At 42.6% G+C, this 19196-nt stretch overlaps 1 protein-coding gene across 1 annotated transcript in view; it reads right to left on the bottom strand.

The window, feature by feature from the left end:
* The window catches only part of LOC126480749 (sodium/potassium-transporting ATPase subunit alpha), a 633888-nt gene that overhangs the window by 372945 nt on the left and 241747 nt on the right, over positions 1 to 19196 (bottom strand). The gene's annotated exons all lie outside the window — the stretch shown is intronic.

Raw genomic sequence — 19196 nt, 5'->3', positions numbered from 1 at the left:
GTTAAGAGTTTTGAAATGAAACAGCCCACTTATATTACTCACATATTCTCGAATTTAATATATTCGCAAGAAGAAGCACAGGACAAAACATACAAATAAAAATATCTGACGTGTTTCCTCCACTTGCCTTCAAGACTGGTAGGAAGCTGAAACTTCCTGGCAGGTTAAAACTGTGTGCCGCACCGAGACTCGAACTCATGACCTTTGCCTTTCGCGGGAAAGTGCTCTGCCAACTGGGCTACCCAAGCACGACTCACGCCCACTCCCCACAGCTTTAATTCCGCCAGTACCTCGTCTCCTACCTTCCAAACTTCACAGAAGCTCTCCTGCGAACCTTGCAGAACTAGCTCTTCTTCCAGGAGAGCTTCTGTGAAGTTTGGAAGGTAGGAGACGACATACTGGGGGAATTAAAGCTGTGAGTCGTGCTTGGGTAGCTCAGTTGGCAGAGCACTTGCCCGCGAAAGGCAAAGGTCCCGAGTTTGAGTCTCGGTCCGGCACACAGTTTTAACCTGCCAGGAAGTTTCATATCAGCGCACACTCCGCTGTAGAGTGAAAATTTCATTCTGGTAGGAAGTTCTTTCTATTCTGCTCACAAGAATTAGGGGATTATGACTTTGGGCGTCTGCGATACTCCGTTGACCAATAATTGAGGACTGGGTATACGCACAATGGGGGTATAGGCTGGAACTCACGGCCGGTAATTCCATTACTTCAATGTCCAGGCTTCACAAGACATCCATGCTGACGCCCGCCCTATAGGCCCTGGTATTGTAGGGAATTCCGTGCCAGCACCCTATGTAGCAACCATCATTTGGTCCTACGGGATCTGTTCTGTGTAGTGCCTGACGGTAAGGTGACTATGGACATCGACAAGATCCATATGACTCAACACTAACGGCTCCCCACAACATCACAGAACCTCAGAAATCTGTCGAGTTGCTGGACAACGTTTGACAGGTACCGCTCGCCACGGGGCTCCGCACACGAGCACGGCCATCACCTTGCATCAGAGGAGATACAAATTCATCTGTGAATTACACGCTTCTCTAGTGATGAAGTTGACGTCGGAACGGCAGAACTCAAGGCGAGCTGCAAAATGTTGTCCTGTCAAGTGGGATACTCGCCCAGGACGTCTCGGAAGTACGGCCTTTTTTCGTAACTTGTTCATTACAGTCTGATCGGACGCAGCGGCTCCAGCGGCCCTACTAAGATCATCTTGCAGTGCTCTGGCGGTATTGGCACGACGCCGCAATGCAGAGACAGCCACTGTCGGTCTTCACGTGGGAATATAATGCGCCGGCGAACTTGTCCAGCTCGCTTCGTGTACGGTGCTGGTCTGTCTCCCCGTAACGTGTCAATAGCTTACGGACGACAGACGGAGAGGAATTGACTCTTGCAGCAACATGACCGAAAGTACACCCTTTTTGGATCAAACAGACCACCCTTGCAACTTGCACTGCGTTAAGATGTCGTATTGCATGAGCTTGGTTGAATACAACGACCACAAATGACAAATGCCATCTGTGTACCTCACTAGAAAACATTGGGACACCAGTGCTCACTTCCTTCTGAGGAGCCACCTGAAACTGTAAAGCATTACACAGCCAGTAGATGTCGAATGGTTTTAATTGTTGCCTACATTATACGCGAAGGTCTCAAGCCACGCAATAAGACCACAGGTAGCGCCTGTATGAAAAAGCTGATGCACGAGTTTCCCTAATTCTTTTGAACAGTGTATTTATGCTTTTTCATCCTTTTGATTTCATTTTAATATGTGTGCTACCACTATTATTATTCAAATCTAGAATCCACAAGAACTGACAAATTATATCTAGGTAAATAATTCTGAAACTCGTTGGTGTTTGGAGTCACCTATCTAAGGAGATTAAAATGTTTCACGGCTGCATCAGCGTGCACACGCACATTTTGCTCTATCTTCGAAGTATTGCAGGTACACAGTTTTTTGCTGGTATCGAGTACCTTGATTGCAGTAAAAGCGTGTTGCCATGATCATGACAGAGTGAAGAGTAGATGTCGGTAAGACTGCACTGTAACCAGGTATAAACCACGTAGACTACACCACAGCACTCGAAGTTCTGTGTTGCAGAACGCTACATGAGTAGCCGTAGCACTCACATAGTAAAGGAGTCACTGCTCCTCACGAATGACTTTCTTGACCAGCCACTCATCACAGGGTACTGTAATTAGCGTGGGTGCAGCAGCGTCGACTTTGAACTCTCGGTGCATGAAGAAAAGTCCACTCGACTTCTGATCTGGTGCGCTGATAGCTACTTGGCAATGGAAGGCCACGAAGACAGGAAAGTATAGGAACGATGGATTCATCTCGTCGACAGGAAATGCTACCGCTCGCTGTCTCGTCTGTGGAATGACTGTGCGGTGTCATGTCGAACCGTTTGTACTTGTTCAGAAGGAGGTGATGCAAGGCACTAAGACAGCGATTCCAATCCTTGTTCGGCCATCCAAGTTTAGGTGTTACGCGGTTTCCTGACATCTCTCTGGGAAATTACTCGCATGGTTCCTTTGAAAAGGACGTGACTGACTTTCTTTCCCATTAGTCTGCAGTCCTAGCTTGTACTCTGACTATAATGAACTTTCAGTACATCTCTGCATGATCTCACAACACATGGACGTCGTGACGGATCACAAATATCTAGTACGGGGGAAATGACACAGTAAATTACTCAAGAATAAAGCAGCTTAAGTAAAAGAAGAAATGAGATCTCCTTTGCACGATTGTGGGGGGTTACGGAACCCAGCAGAAAGAAACAAACTAAATCTGCGTGTTTTCGGGTATCTTTCAATAGACATGTACGTTCAGACACATTACACGCTTTCCCGTTCCTTCAGAATTTGAGTGATTTGGTGAAGATTCCAGAGAAGTCCGAATGCTGGAAACTAAAATCTAGTGCATCTACATCTCTACTTTTCAAAACACTGGTGAAAGCCGGAGAATAATTTTCGTTGTACGACGTATCAGGGCTTCCCTCGTGCCATTCGTGTATGCAATTATTTATTAAACACCTCTGTACACGCTGCTATTAGTCTAAACTTGTGTTCAATGTTCCTATAGGAGCGATACGTAGGGAGCTGTAGTAAAATGCAAGCATCATCACTTAGCACTGGTTCTTAAAACATTATAAAAAGCCTTTCGTTGGTTAGTTGTCATCTTCTAGCGACTACCAGTTCACATTTATCAGCATTTCCATGACGTTCCACAACGTGTCAAATAAACCTGAGACCCTTCGTACTGCCCTTCTTAGTACACATTAGGCCTATCTTGTATCTGTCCCACGCGTTTGAGCGATGTTGTAGGATGAGGTACTTGAGTGTTTTGTAAGTAATCTTAGCCGGCCTTTGTGACCGAGCGGTTCTAGGCGCTTCAGTCCGGAGCCGCGCTGCTGATACGGTCGAAGGTTCGGATCCTGCCTCGGCATGATGTGTGTGATGTCCTTAGGTTAGTTAGGTTTAAGTGGTTCTAAGTCTAGGGGACTCATGACCTCACATGTTAAGTCCCATAGTGCTTAGAGACATTTGAACCATTTTTTGTAAGTAATCATCTTCGTAAACACATTGTATTCCCCGATATCCTAACAATGAAACGAAGTCTACTGCCTCCTTGACCCACGACTGAGACAATGCGATAATTGTATTTCATTTTCCAAAATATGTTGCATCCAGTTATTTGTATGAACTGACCGATTCTAATTGGGAAATCCTATTTTGGTGTCCTGTTAACTACCAAGCTCATCAGTTGCGTTCCGTGCTCGCAGTTGATTTTTTCTTAATATCTTAAATTTGAATGTAATACTTTGTGAACACAATGCATGCGTCACAGCTGCATGATAACTAATTTGCTATTTAAGGTTTATTTATTAATGATACATCATATGTAATGAAACGTGCGAGCAGCTATTAAATGCAATAATTCATTACATGTTTCGGTATTACAGTCAAGTGGTCCAGGTGCCTAACCTCTGATACTGGTAGGGAGTATAATTTCGAATATCTCACACATTCACACCTTCATCGATTTCGCTTTTTATCTCTTTTCAGAAGAAGTACGGGAAGAAAAGAAAGTGTTGGGCAGAGCAAAATATGAGGAATGATATGGATTCCATTAGAAATCAAGAAACGGGATTCTTAAAGGCGTCCAAAGTGCCAAAATCTACACTTTTAGATTACGTGAAGGTAGGAAACTTTGAAGATAAACTGGGTTCTACAAGCTAAAACGCAAGAGGACAATTTCAGAAAAACTAAGAGACTCTTCAAACAGGGGAAAACATCAAAGCATCAAAAATGCCAAACATCAAAGCATCCGAAACGGTAGCCAGAACACAAAGGTGGCTGAGATGAGTAGGCGATTAAGAAAACTGACATGTGAATTATCATCTGCTGACGATTCCGAAAGTTCTGTTTCAGATAGCTTGATAGATAATAAAGACAGTGTAGATGAGGAATGAATATTTTTCCTTCCGGGAAGATAAAGCTGGAGAAGATTAGGTAAGGTGTTTAGTATGTTGTGCTGGGTACATGAACTGTATACTGGGAATGAGAAAATGACTGGAAGACGTACAAATATAGAAACTGCAAATGAGAGCCTCAATGTAGTTATAAGTGTATCATTATTGTGATCAGACTGGAATATCTCAACATTACTTTTTGTGTCCTATCCGATATTAAGAACCACACTATCTGAAGTTGCGCACTTCCCAAAATGTACAAGTTCCTTTGACATAAATTAATAAGTGTAATTTGTTGACTTTCACTATAAAACGTTATATATAACCAAAATCTGTTATGTTTTACATACGTCAGTCATTTTTGGAGCTTTTAGCTCACTTTTAACCAACCACATCCTTAGATTTTCTTAGCTATTCTAAAATATGGCACCTTACCCCACACCTCTACGTTCTGTGAAGAATTTTACATCTCAGAACGTTTAACGCAAGCTGCCAATCATTGCACTACTGTGAAATCTTACGAGGATCAGATTTTTTTTTCAAACAGTGCTTCATTGTATATAAGTGCATCATCTACAACAGTCTGAGGTTACTATTTATATGTCTGACAGGTCATTAATATACTACATGAATAGGAAGGTTACCAACACTTTTCCCTACTGCACACCTGAAGTTACTTCTACATATGTCAATGACTCTCCATCCAAGATAACATGCTGCGTCCTCCCTACCAAAAAATTCCCAATACAGTCCCCAATGTTGATTGATACCCTGTATAATCGTACTTTTGTTAATAAACATTAGTGTGGTACTGAGTCAAAATCTTTTCAAATGTCAAGAAATCCTGTATCTACCTGATTGCCTTGACTCAACGCTTTCAGGATGTCATGTGAAAAGAAAAGTTGGGTTTCGCATGACTAGTGTTCTCAGAATCTCACTGGTTGGACCGGTGGAGGCCATTCTGCTCGAGAAGCCTCATAACGTTTGAGCCCAGAATGTGATGTGATATTCAACAACAGACAGACGTCAATGTTACTGGAAAGTAGTTTTGTGGATCAGTTGTGCTACCTTACTTATAGACTGGAGTGACATGTGCTGTCTTCCAACTACTGGATACTGTTTTATGGTTAACGGATCTACAGTGTATTATGGTTAAAAACTCAGCCGAAAGTTCGGTGTAGAATATGTTAGTGAATCCTCAGGACCCTGGAGCTTTGTTTTATTTTAGCGATTTCAGCTGCTTCTCAACGCCACAGGCACAAATCAACGTAACAATAATTGTAAGAAAGTAACGAAGGCAATGCAAGATAAAATGAACATACATCCGTAAGAATGTAAGTGAACTAATAACGAAGTCGCCCATACTGTCGCAGGAAGGACAGAAACCATTTGTCGATCCACATCGCCATATAGACAATACTCATGGTGATGTATTAAAGAGTGTTCCATCTTTTTATCACATAGCCTCCACCCAGCATTAAGCTTTGAAACCTCCTCTACACCATGTGAAGATGAACCTGAAAAGGCTCGAAGTCCTGTTTGTGGATTAAATAACTATATCAGAAACGTGAGTTGTTGCAGTTTTCTGTATTTACATTGAATAAACAGACACGAGTTCTTCAACATCCATAATGGACTATCTTAAACAGGGCGTTCTGTTACCACAAACTTTATTTGCCATTACCATTCGTTGGCTTTCAACATGACCTCGAGTCCCAGACCTTCGTTACACTACACGTTAAAACCAAACCGACCGATTGCTCTTAGTCACAAGATATCGGGTCTTTTCGTCTGTTTACGTGCTTTGCATTACATTTATTTATGTCGAGCATCACCGAGCAGTCTTTGCATCAGGTGTTGATCATCTAAAAGTGTCTCTGAGTTTCACAACAATTTTATAACCACGGCATCTCCTAAACACAACAGCGTTGTCTGCTAACGATCTCGGACAGAGCCACAGATGTTACCTACCTGGTAATGAACAGTAATTGCCCTACAATAGTGCTTTGGGATATCGCGAAGGGCCTGCCTTTTAACGATCTTTCTCAGTTACGAACGATGTGCTGACTTCTTTTTCCTAGCAAGTCTTCAGTTCAGCCGCTTTGATATTTTGTAAGTAAGCCGCAATTCGTAAAACACCACTAGGATAGAAGCCAAGCCTACGTGGAACAAGAAGGTGATATGCACCGAGTCGAGTATCTCCCCTTAATGGGCAGACTGCCGCACTACGATTCACAGGTATGGAGAAGATGGGTGCACAAGAAGACGGAATGGACGGGTGGCCTTGACAAAGGAAAAGTAACTGTGGGTCGTATAAAATGAATAATCATGACAGTAGCAAGAGGGGTTGCTGTCTACTGAAATTAAATAGCAATTCATAATCATTATAATTTACTGACAAGTCAACGGGATACAAATCAACCCACAACACGAAAAAGTTTATCAAGTTATCTCTCGTACAAGAGAATAGTGCTAGATGGAAACTGAGTCTGTGGAATTAATTACGTTTATAATGTAAGGTCGGGATGGGTATCTCATGAAAGGGTGCAGATTACTCAGGTAAATGAAATGAATTGAAATGAGGGGTCGTATTGGTCATGATAATTGCATGGATTCAGCGCAAATGAGGGGAACAAGCATGCACGAAAACCCAAAAACGATGTCATGGCCACGAGATCAACGTAGAAAGCGTGATTGATCAACATTACGTAAAACACTAAAACACGCCTGTTTCCTCGTGAGCAATATTGACCGCCTCATTGCTGCGTGAACTTAAATACTAGTGAAACAAAGCTAGACAGTGATTAGCGCAGCAGCAGGTCGTGGGCTAAGTGCCGTCTAGCATCTCTCGAATCTCGAACGGTTGCCTCTCCCACAGATCCGAGTCCTAAGACAGTCAGTCTGACTCCAAAATACGAATGAAACAGCGTCCAAAGTGCGAATCGCGAACTCTACAACTTGCCCTCTTTCTGTTCTGCCCTCGCGATGCCGCCAGAAGCACATATAGGCCAATGTGAAGGATTGTCTTTACGACGGCCAATGTGAACCCTTGTTTCAAGAAGTGGAGCGCTTCCGAACAGGCCATGAAGGCCCAACGGTACTGACCGGCCACCGTGTCATCCTCAGATTATAGGCGTCACTGGGCGCGGATATGGTGGGGCATGTGGTCAGCACACCGCTCTCCCGGCCGTATGTCAGTTTCCGAGACCGGAGCCGGGGCCGCTACTTCTCAATAAAGTAGCTCCTCAGTTTGCCTCATAAGGGCTGAGTGCACCCCTCTTGCCAATAGCGCTCGGCAGACCGGATGGTCACCCATCCAAGTAGTAGACCAGCCCGACAGCGCTTAACTACGGTGATCTGACGGGAACCGGTGTTACCATTGCGGCGGCAAGGGCGTTGGCTCCGTTAGAGTAATAGAAAATTTTTGTTTCAACACCTTGGCTATGAGGGCTTCTTCTTCTTCTTCTTCTTCTTCTTCTTCTTCTTCGCTACTGTGAAACATCTCTTCTACTAGATATGTGTTCACAGCTCTTAAGTCGTGCGTTTTAGAATCTATGCTTACTCGAGTTTTTTGATTCGTATGGTCGTTTCTGTCATGTCCTATGGGCAAGACTAGTGAAGCGCTAGAATAGATTTTGCCCTGTGGGGCATGACTTTTGAATCAGCTTGTGTACTATTCTTCATTTTTACAATCAAAGACTCGCCATGAAACTCTGAGCCCTGTAATAAAATAGTGTTTAGGTTTTTCCTTCTCCTACTAGACGGTGCAATATGTTACCCGAAAGGCGCGTAAATACAATACATTCCTGTGTTATTAATTGAAATAAATCCATCAGATAATCGAACTTGGACCTTCCCAAACGTGAAGTGGATATAAAAATGAAAACGAATTGTGTCTGGTTGCAGTATCTTGTAGTTTAGATTGATATTTATAACAGTCACAGTGAAGAGTAACCTAGAATGCTCACTTTTGAAGTTAATTGACGATATTCACAAGAGTTACTAAGTCAGACGTTATATACTACAACCACAGTGAACAGTAGCATGTAAGCGGGAGAATGAATGAGTTCAACAGTGCATAACTATGAACGACTACCGGCTGGGATGGCCGAGCGGTTCTAGGCGCTACAGTCTGGAACCGCGAGACCGCCACGGTCGCAGGTTCGAGTCCTGCCTCGGGCTTGGATGTGTGTGATGTCCTAAGGTTGGTTAGGTTTAAGTAGTTCTAAGTTCTAGGGGACTGATGACCTCAGAAGTTAAGTCCCGTAGTGCTCAGAGCCATTTGAACCATTTTGAACTATGAACGACTGCACAAGACGACAACAAAGGTGACATCCAAGAAAAAGACATACCTCATGCGATAGCTCAGGGCATCTACAAGGACCAAAATACATCATCTGATCAAAAGTGTTCGGACACATTAGTGGGCATAAATATGGCGTGCGTCTACTGTTCGCCTTTATGACGGTTGATTTCTGTTAGGGTCGGTTTCAATGAGCTGCCTGGAATTCTGTGGAGTAATGGCAGCCCGTTCTTCCCCGGGAGACGAAACCAGAGGAGGTAGTGATGTTGGACTTTGGGTCTGAAGTGATGTCGACGTTCTAACTGATCTCAGAGGTGTTCTGTTGGGTTCAGGTCGCGATACTGGGCACGCCGGTCCACTTCAGGAATGTTAAGGTCCACAAACCATTGCCTCACAGATGCTACCTTATGACAGGGTGATGCAAACAACCATCAATGATGAATTATCCCTCAAATGTACACAGTACACAGTGCTGTAAAATTAGTTCTTATTCAGTATTTCCTCAATCGCAATAAGGGGACTACGCTCTAATTACCAATAAACACTCTCTTACGATAACATCACCTCCTCCGTACTTCACTGTTGGCGCTGCACGCGAAGACAGAGAACGTTCTCCAGGCAAGGGCCAAACGAAAACTCTTCATCGCACTGCCACAGGATACAGCATGATTCTTCACGACATATCACTCGTTTCCAGTGATCCCTGTCCAGTGGCGTCGCTGTTTACACCACCTCAATGTCGCTTAGTATTGACTACAGAAATGTATCGCTTATGAGGAGCCGCTCGACTCTTGTACCCATTATTTTTGACTCCCTACACATTATGCTAACTGGACAGCAGGTGGCACCGTGGAACGCACGAGTGGTTCATGCGACTTCTTACAATCACCTTTCACAACGCTCAATACATGAAGTCTATTTGGTCTTCGCGTTTCCACTTCTTAACCGCCTCACCAACAGTCGACTTAGGCAGCTTTAGAAAGGTTGAAATGTCACTGGTGGATTTGTTACTCAAGTGTCATTCAATGATTAGTCCATGTCATAAGTCACTGACCTCTTCCGACCGATCCATTCTGACATTATTAGTTCTCCACTGACAAAACAGTACTCCCCGCTTCCTTTTATAATGGAGGGTCCGCCTCCATGATATTTGACATTCCACATTACACAAGGGTGTCTGGATACTTTTGATCACATAGTTCTGCTGTCCTCCTGTATGTTGCTACCTATGTCTTGAGACAGACGACACCGTGTCTGTTGAAATGTAAGTCGAAGTTAGGTATAACAACATGCTGGTGAAGCAATGACGAAACTAAATTAATTGAGTGCACACAAGAAGAGATATAAATAAAGCTTTGCAGAGGTCAATAACAAAGCGTTTAATGATGTGTGACTCAGAAATTCCTTTTACTCACTGCCATGTTTCTATCATCCCATCAACCACTTAAAACGTTTGGATAGTCTGTTTGCGTGTGATTGTGAAGTATAATAAAGAAGAATCAACAGAGAAAACAGTAAATTATGTTTCTGTGAGTTACTGAACGGTTTTGTACAAATGTGTTAGCTTTAAACTTCGAAAAAATGCAGCTCATCCAGTTCTGTACTGTCAAAAATATTCCGCCTCCTATTAACCTAGTATGCCAAAAAGAAATAATAAGCAGGGTAGAAAATTGTAAGTTCTTAGATGCGCACAATAATGAAAATGTAACCGGAAATGCCAGATAGTAGACCTGCTAAAGCGTTGTGGTACAGCTTTGTCATAAAAATAATTTCCAACTTTGTGCGTATAGCAATCAGTAAGTTATCGTATTTTGCGTATTTTCATTCACTGATCTCTTATGGGAGAACAGCCCAGGGTAACTCTTCGCTTAGGCAAAAAGTATTCATTGCGCAGAAGAAAGTGATTAGATTTACATGCAGAGTTGACACATATATATCTTGCAGGTATCTGTTTAAGCAGCTGGAAAAATTAGCCGTAGCTTCAGAGCACATTTATTCACTTATGAAATTTGTTATCAGTAATCCTTCAAAGTTTGAGACTGACAGAGATATTTAAGGGGAGCCGGAGGTGGTCAAATCCAAAAATATTACGATTTTTTTTTTGCTACCGAAAATTAATTGGAGCATTCCTCTTTAATGTAAACTTTGAATTATTGTTCTACTCGCCCTAGAAGTGGAGTTATTACCATTTTCCCCCACGCCTGCAGAGGAAATGGGCGGCCGCTGAATGCATCTAACACCCTCTCGTGACTTCCTGGCGAACTGCTTGGGATTTTCTCGGCCTGTTACGCATACAGCGCCTTATGTTACGCATACAGCGAGTGTGCAAGGGTTGGCTACATTGTTTTCTGTGACAAATGAAGAGCTAAGAGGGCGGAACATCGTCTCTTTGCTGTTTACCGTTTCGAATTAGTTCGGTGTTGCGCCTGTTGTTGGTAGCATTATACTTCTTGTGTAAAGCGTTGTTCTGGTTACGATGCCACGTTTTAATAACCGTGTATATAAGAAGAGGAAGAACATAGGGAAAAGAAAATTAACACTAATACCAAGTTGCGATACTACAATTACTGAAACAGTGCGTTCTTCTGCTAAGCAACACATGGCCGGCCATAGCCCTGTGACATCAAATGGCTCTGAGCAAATGGCTCTGAGCACTATGGGACTCAACTTCTGAGGTCATTAGTCCCCTAGAACTTAGAACTAGTTAAACCTAACTAACCTAAGGACATCACACACATCCATGCCCGAGGCAGGATTCGAACCTGCGACCGTAGCGGCCTCGCGGTTCCAGACTGCAGCGCCTATAACCGCACGGCCACTTCGGCCGGCCTGTGACATCTTCTAGCAAGAAGCCGACTGGTGGAAGTGACAGATTTCGTGAATATGTTAGTGACAGTGATGATATTAACGAAGTACTGAATATTCGATTATTATCTTCTGTGCTGAAAGAAAGTGTTCTGTGCAAAATGTGTTCAAGTGTAGGAGTGGGACTAGAGATAACAAAGCACTTTGGTTTAGCTTTTGAGATGAAGATAATCTGTGCATGTTGCAAGTATCAAGTGACTTTCTACAATTCACATGCCAGTCTCTTTGGTGAAAATGGACGATCTAGAGTGTTTGATGTGAATGTTCAACTTGTGTATGGTCTTCGATCCATTGGAAAAGGGTCTGCTGCTGGTAAACTGTTCTGTGGTATTATGAACTTGCCATCGCCTCCAAGCAAATTTGGGTACTACTGTGAACTGGTAGGATCCTCTGTTGAAGATGTGGCTTTGAAAACCATGAAGGAAGCAGTGGAGGAATCTGTAGAAATGAATGGTGGTTCTAGGGATTTGGTAGTGGCATTAGATGGTTCTTGGCAAAAGAGGGGTCATAAATCCCTGAATGGGGTTGTAACTGCTACTTGTGGTGATAGTGCAAAAGTGATAGATGTTGCAATATTATCAAAACATTGTAGGTGCAAAAATAAAATCAAAGGAGAGCACAGTGGAACCTGTGAGGCAAATTTTAGTGGATCAAGTGGAGCAATGGAAGTGGATGGAGGGAAACAAATTTTTGAACGTTCAGTTCCCAGATACAATGTTAGGTACAAATATTACCTTGTGGGTGGTGACTCCAAAGGTTCCAAGACTATAGAGGAACTGAAACCATATGGAAATGAATTTGTAGCTGAAAAGTTGGAATGCATTGGGCATTTGCAAAAGCGTATGGGTGCACGGCTTCGAAGGCTCAAACAAACTTTGGGTTCAAGTAAGCTCAGTGATGGAAGGACAATAGGAGGGAGGGCAGGCTTACTGATGAGGTGATTGAATGTCTACAGAGATACTATGGGTATGCTATAAGGCAAAATACTAGTAATGTTAGTGACATGCGAAAAGCAGTGTGGGCATTGTTCCTTCATACTGCCTCTTCCAATGAATACCCTCAACACAGCCTGTGCCCAAAAGATTCCTGGTGCAAATATAGTGCAAAAAAGGACTATGATCACAAGCATGGTTTGCCAGCAGCTGTGGTAAATGCAATAAAACCAATTTTTCAAGACTTAGCACAGCCAGAATTGTTATACAAATGTCTACACAGAAAGACGCAGAATCCTAATGAGAGCGTAAACAATTAGATTTGGAAAGTGATTCCTAAAAGGGTGTTTATAAGCATAAACACACTGCACTTTGGCATTTATGATGCAATAGCAACCTACAACCAAGGGAACAGTGTGAAGTGTGAAGTTCTGAAGGCATTAGGATTTACAGCTGGGGTGAACACTGTATGAGCACTAAGAAATATTGACAGAGAAAGGATAAGAGGAGCAGAAAGAAGAGAAAGGCATATGAAGTATAATGGAACAACAGGCCAGAAAAGAAGACAGAAGAGGAAGCTTTTGGAGGATGAAGACGAAGACCCTGATAATCCATCCTGTAGTGCAAGAATGTGTTGAGAAACTTTGATAGCCATTTCCCCGTAAATTAGAATTTTTTGAATGTAAGGAACATTTTCTCAAAATCCACTCAAGCTAGAGAAGTGAAATTTTTATACAGCACTCCTAGTGGTCAAACTTACATTGTAACAGAGCCATTTGGCAATATGTTCAGTAGTTTCATTTCAGTTTAATTATAAAGCAATTATTTGTAAAAAAATTTGGGTCATTAATAAAAAAAATAATTGGAGGGAAACTAGAAAAGATACTCCAAAATCCTCTGTCATAACTGCAATACTAAACCACTCTATATGTAAAAAAAATTCAAATTTTTCTATTTGGTAGTTTATTCATAAATGTTCCTCAAACTTAGTGATTTTAACATGGGCAGCATAGGCACCTCCGGCTTCCCTTAAAAGTACAATACTAGGAGGAAAAATGACCTGCGTTACCCTTTAACGAATCTAACTTTTGCACAGGAAGGTGTGGAATATGCAACCACAACACTCTTTGACAATCTACCGATGGAAATGAAATGTCTGACAGATAGCACGAGTGTTTTCAAATGTAGATTAAAGATATTTCTCTTTGGCGGTTCCTTCTATCCGTAGATTCTTGAGTAGAGGTAATTAGTCATTAAAAGAACCTGTAAATGGCCAGCACTTAGCGATATAAAAATTATTTTTTACCTTTTATTTTACCTTTTATACATAACTGTCTGTTCTGGTGACACGTTCCGCATCATAACGTTTATCGCAAATCTCATCTATGGTGCAACTAACTAATTAATAGGCACAGATGTATGAGTCTCCATCTTTGACGTCAGACAGGCAATGAGCTTTTATCCAGAAAAAGAGATCAAAATATCACTTTCAGTATGCGTTACTCACAGTGACAGAAAAATTATCAGTAGTCTCAGATTTCAGAAAGACTGATTTAAAGGAAACGTTTAGATGATTTATGAACGTAGACCTGAATGATAAATTGAAATGGAAGTACCCGTTGCTCTAATGAAATGTAATGGAGGGGTATAGGGATGGTGGTGAGCGATTTTTGGTGGTGGTAGTGGTGGTGGGGGTTTATATTTCTATTCACACGGAGTAGAAACAGAACAGAAACAAGCCAGGAGAACAATTTAATGTCCGAAGATACAGGGAGTAACAATTTCGGCATTTCAGAATACGGTAAAGAGATATAAAATAACTTCGAGTGATGAAGAAAACATTTGTGCTTAATGGAGTTTTATTTCATACAGCTAAGGACGCCAGTAATAACGACACAACAGCGCAAAATACATGTGCGTCATTGCCTCAAAATGCGACACGAGTGTTCGTCTTTGCAGCCAGAGAAATTGCGACACTAGAGAACTTTATGCATACAAGGAAAAGAAGAGTCACGATTCTCGCCCTTAGCAACAGTTATCAAAGTCCATCATCTCTGACGCAATGCTCTAACCTGTTTGCGATCAACAGAAACAGCTAACAATCGTAGAACTAAATCGTTACCACATGGCAGTGCCTCAATGACTGTGGCCCAAAGACCGGAAATAATCGGCATGCTTTTTCACCAGATGTTGTAGAAGGCTACGAAATGTATCCAGCGATAACCAGATCTTTTCTGGAGGTTGTCTCCGAACAGGAGAGATTCACGAGCCTAAACAAATGCTGTAACGAAGCTGCTTTGCGCTATCTTTATAATGAGATATTCACATTGCAGAGCAAAATGTTAATTTCAGTTCGTCGTATCCGATATGAAATCGAAGGAAACGCGAGTGACATGTTCTGTGCTGATGCAGCGTGCTACAGTTGCACCGTACCTTATTACACAAGTATCTGACAAGTCTCCCTGAGACACGAGACTATTTTGCAGTTCATCTGCATGGAACGCTACATGTGCAGTAGTATGGTAGTATACTTCCTGCAACTGACTGTTGTGCTCGTTCATCTACATTTGTTCACCACAAACCATCTTACGGAATATAGTGAAGGATACTTCTCGTGCCATTATTACTTCCCCCTTTCCCGAAAGGATGTGAATTACGTGTGAGCAGAACGACAGTCGATAAGCCTAGATACGAGTTCTGATTCTCTGACTGCCAGGTCGTGGTCAATTTCTGAGACATATGTGTGAGGAAGTAACATGTTGCCCGACTATTTTTTTAGGTTTCTGCGAAACACTCTCGTGCTTACTAAAATAACACGTCACAAAACGTGCCACACTTGGCTGAGTCTTCTCTATCTCTTCTGCTGATTCTACCTGATAAGAGTTCCAAACTGTTGACCAATACTCGAGAGCCTGTTAGACAAGTGTTTTTTGTGACGTTACTTTCGCAAGTGAATCACGTTTCCTTAAGATTCTTACAGTAGATGTTAGCCTGGCATCTGATTTTCCTGCAACAAGTTTTATGTGGCTACAAAAGAAAAAAAAAACCGGTTCAAATGGCTCTGAGCACTATGGGACTTTACTTCTGAGGTCATCAGTCCCCTAGAATTTAGAACTATTTAAACCAAACTAACCTAAGGACATCACACACATCCACGCCCGAGGCAGGATCCGAACCTGCGACCGTAGCGGTCTCGCGGTTCCAGACTGTAGTGCCTAGAACGGCTCGGCTATGTGGTTACCCCACGTTAAGTCGTTCCTGTTGTTTACACCTATTCATTTTACGATTGTTATTGTTAACGAATGCAGTAGTGACTCTGGGGCATATTTGACCTTTGATCTTTGGGTTACCTACACGTCAGGGCAATTATGTTGTCAGTCACCTTTGACCTTACCTCCTGACGTCATTACTCTTATCTATGATGACATTATCATCATAACCATCACGTGAAGAGCGACGTCCCTATTCTCCTGCCACCCCTCCCCCTCCCGTTCTCTCGGAGCCTAGTATTTTAATCACCATTAAAATGAAGCAGCCAATTGAAGCGTAGTACTTTGGCAGGCATTAAAGTGAAGCAGCCTATCACAATGCAACCATCCTGTGTGAGGTAAAAAGTATTTGAATGATACGAACATTTTAGCAGATATTCTAATGTACTTATCCAAAAAAAAGTGTGTAAAGGGTGCAACTTGTAGTATTTCCATGTCCAAAATACGTCAGCAAAACACAAACACACACACTACACACACACTTAAATAAAGTATTTAAACTAACCCCACATTGCACCATGTCACAAAAAACAAACTATATGTTTTCATATTTCACTAAAAGAAGATTGTTTACGACACATAATGTAGTGTCTTTTCAGTATACAGGGTGGTCCATTGATCGTGACCGGGCCAAGTATCTCACGAAATAAGCATTAAACGAAAAAACAACACAGAACGAAACTCGTCTAGCTTGAAGGGGGAAGCCAGATGGCGCTATGGTTGTCCCGCTAGACGGCGCTGCCATAGGTCAAACGGATATCAACTGCGTTTTATAAAATAGGAACCCCCATTGTTTTATTACATACTCGTGTAGTACGTAAATAAACATGAATGTTTTAGTTGGACCACTTATTTCGCTTTGTGATAGATGGAGCTGTAATAGTCACAAACGTGTAAGTACGTGGTATCACGTAATATTCCGCCAGTGCGGACGGTATTTGCTTCGTGATACATTATCGTGTTAAAATGGACCGTTTACCAATTGCGGAAAAGGTCGATATCGTGTTGATGTATGGCTATTGTGATCAAAATGCCCAACGGGCGTGTGCTATGTATGCTGCTCGGTATCCTGGACGACATCATCCAAGTGTCCGGACCGTTCGCCGGATAGTTACGTTATTTAAGGAAACAGGAAGTGTTCAGCCACATGTGAAACGTCAACCACGACCTGCAACAAATGATGATGCCCAAGTAAATGTTTTAGCTGCTGTAGCGGCTAATCCGCACATCAGTAGCAGACAAATTGCGTGAGAATCGGGAATCTCAAAAATGTCGATGTTGAGATTGCTACATCAACATCGATTGCACCCGTACCGTATTTCTACGCACCAGGAATTGCATGGCGACGACTTTGAACGTCGTGTACATTTCTGCCACTGGGCACAAGAGAAATTACTGGACGATGACAGATTTTTGCACGCGTTCTATTTAGCGACGAAGAGTAATTCACCAACAGCGGTAACGTACACCGGCATAATATGCACTATTGGGCAACGGAAAATCCACGATCGCTGCGACAAGTGGAACATCAGCGACCTTGGCGGGTTAATGTATGGTGCGGCGGTATGGGAGGAAGGATAATTGGACCCCATTTTATCGATGGCAATCTAAATGGTGCAATGTATGCTGATTTCCTACGTAATGTTCTACTGATGTTACTACAAGATGTTTCATTGCATGACAGAATGGCGATGTACTTCCAACATGATGATGTCCGTCACATAGCTCGCGTGCGGTTGAAGCGGTATTGAATAGCATATTTCATGACAGGTGGATTGGTCGTCGAAGCACCATACCATGGCCAGCACGTTCATCGGATATGACGTCCCCGGATTTCTGTGGGGAAAGTTGAAGGATATTTGCCATTGTGGTCCACCGACAACGCCTGACAACATGTGTCAGCTCATTGTCAATGCATGTCTGAACATTACGGAAGGCGAACTACTCGCTGTTGAGAGGAATGTCGTTACACGTATTGCCAAATGCATTGAGTTTGACGGACATCGTATTGAGCATTTATTGCATTAATGTGGCATTTACAGGTAATCAAGCTGTAACAGCATGCGTTCTCAGAAATGATAAGTTTACAAACGTACATGTATCGCATTGGAACAACCAAAACAAAATGTTCAAACGTACCTACGAAAACCTACCTGTTACCAACTGTTCGTCTAAAATTGTGAGCCATGTGTTTGTGACTATTACAGCGCCATCTATCACAAAGTGAAGAAAGTGGTTCAACTAAAACATTCAAATTTCTTTACGTACTAAACAAATATGTAATAAAAATGAGGGTTCCTATTTAAAAAACGCAGTTGATATCCGTTTGACCTATGGCTGCGCCATCTACCGGGCCAACCATAGCGCCATCTGATTTCCCCGTTCAAGCTAGACGAGTTTCGTTCTTTGTAGTAATGTATTGCCTTAGCAAACACCAATTTAAGGGGGGGGGGCGAAGATAATTCGCCGGCCGCTGTGGCCTAGCGGTTCTAGTCGCTTCAGTCCGGAACCGCGTTGATGCTACGGTCGCAGGTTCGAATCGTGCCTCGGGCGTGGATGTGTGTGGTGGCCTTAGGTTAGTTAGGTTTAAGTAGTTCTAAGTTCTAGGGGACTGATGACCTCAATGTTAACTCCCATAGTGCTGAGAGCCATTTTTTGAAGATAATTCATCATGTTTGTTCTGTACTACAAAAATACAGTCGGTGATATTAATAGGCTAATATTACTGTTGATCTCCGTTTGAACTAATCCTGCCGGCCGGTGTGGCCGTGCGGTTAAAGGCGCTTCAGTCTGGAACCGCGTGGTCGCTACGGTCGCAGGTTCGAATCCTGCCTCGGGCATGGATGTATGTGATGTCCTTAGGTTAGTTAGGTTTAATTAGTTCTAAGTTCTAGGCGACTGATGACCTCAGAAGTTAAGTCGCATAGTGCTCAGAGCCATTTGAACCATTTGAACTAATCCTACGACTGGTTATGCAAAACGAAATTTCGAGGCAGGCTGCCATATTTACCAATCGGAGCTATAATGCCAATGCTGCCTGAAAATTGAGAGCTTATAATCTACAATAGGAGCATTGTTTGTAGAGTGTTGTTGTTGTGCACTACATCGTACACAACGGTAAGGACAGAAGGGCTACAGAGTCGTGCAGCAGCTGTCGTCGTATCAAAGCTAGACAGGAACAGAAGTGATTAGCGAACAAGTAAATACAGTAAACAGAGGCTTTTGTAGCTTTCTTCAAGCGTTTGACGACACTTTACAAATGAACACGCAGTAGTAAAGTCCAGGTAATACAATAGCAGTAAGGGCATCGTAAGGAGAGGCTCTCTTAACTAATGCGTGAGTGTTA

The sequence above is a fragment of the Schistocerca serialis genome, chromosome 1 (genome assembly GCF_023864345.2).
Source record: "Schistocerca serialis cubense isolate TAMUIC-IGC-003099 chromosome 1, iqSchSeri2.2, whole genome shotgun sequence".
Taxonomy (NCBI): domain Eukaryota; kingdom Metazoa; phylum Arthropoda; class Insecta; order Orthoptera; family Acrididae; genus Schistocerca; species Schistocerca serialis.
The sequence above is the reverse complement of the archived record's forward strand: the minus strand, read 5'-3'. Positions and strand labels throughout refer to the sequence as shown.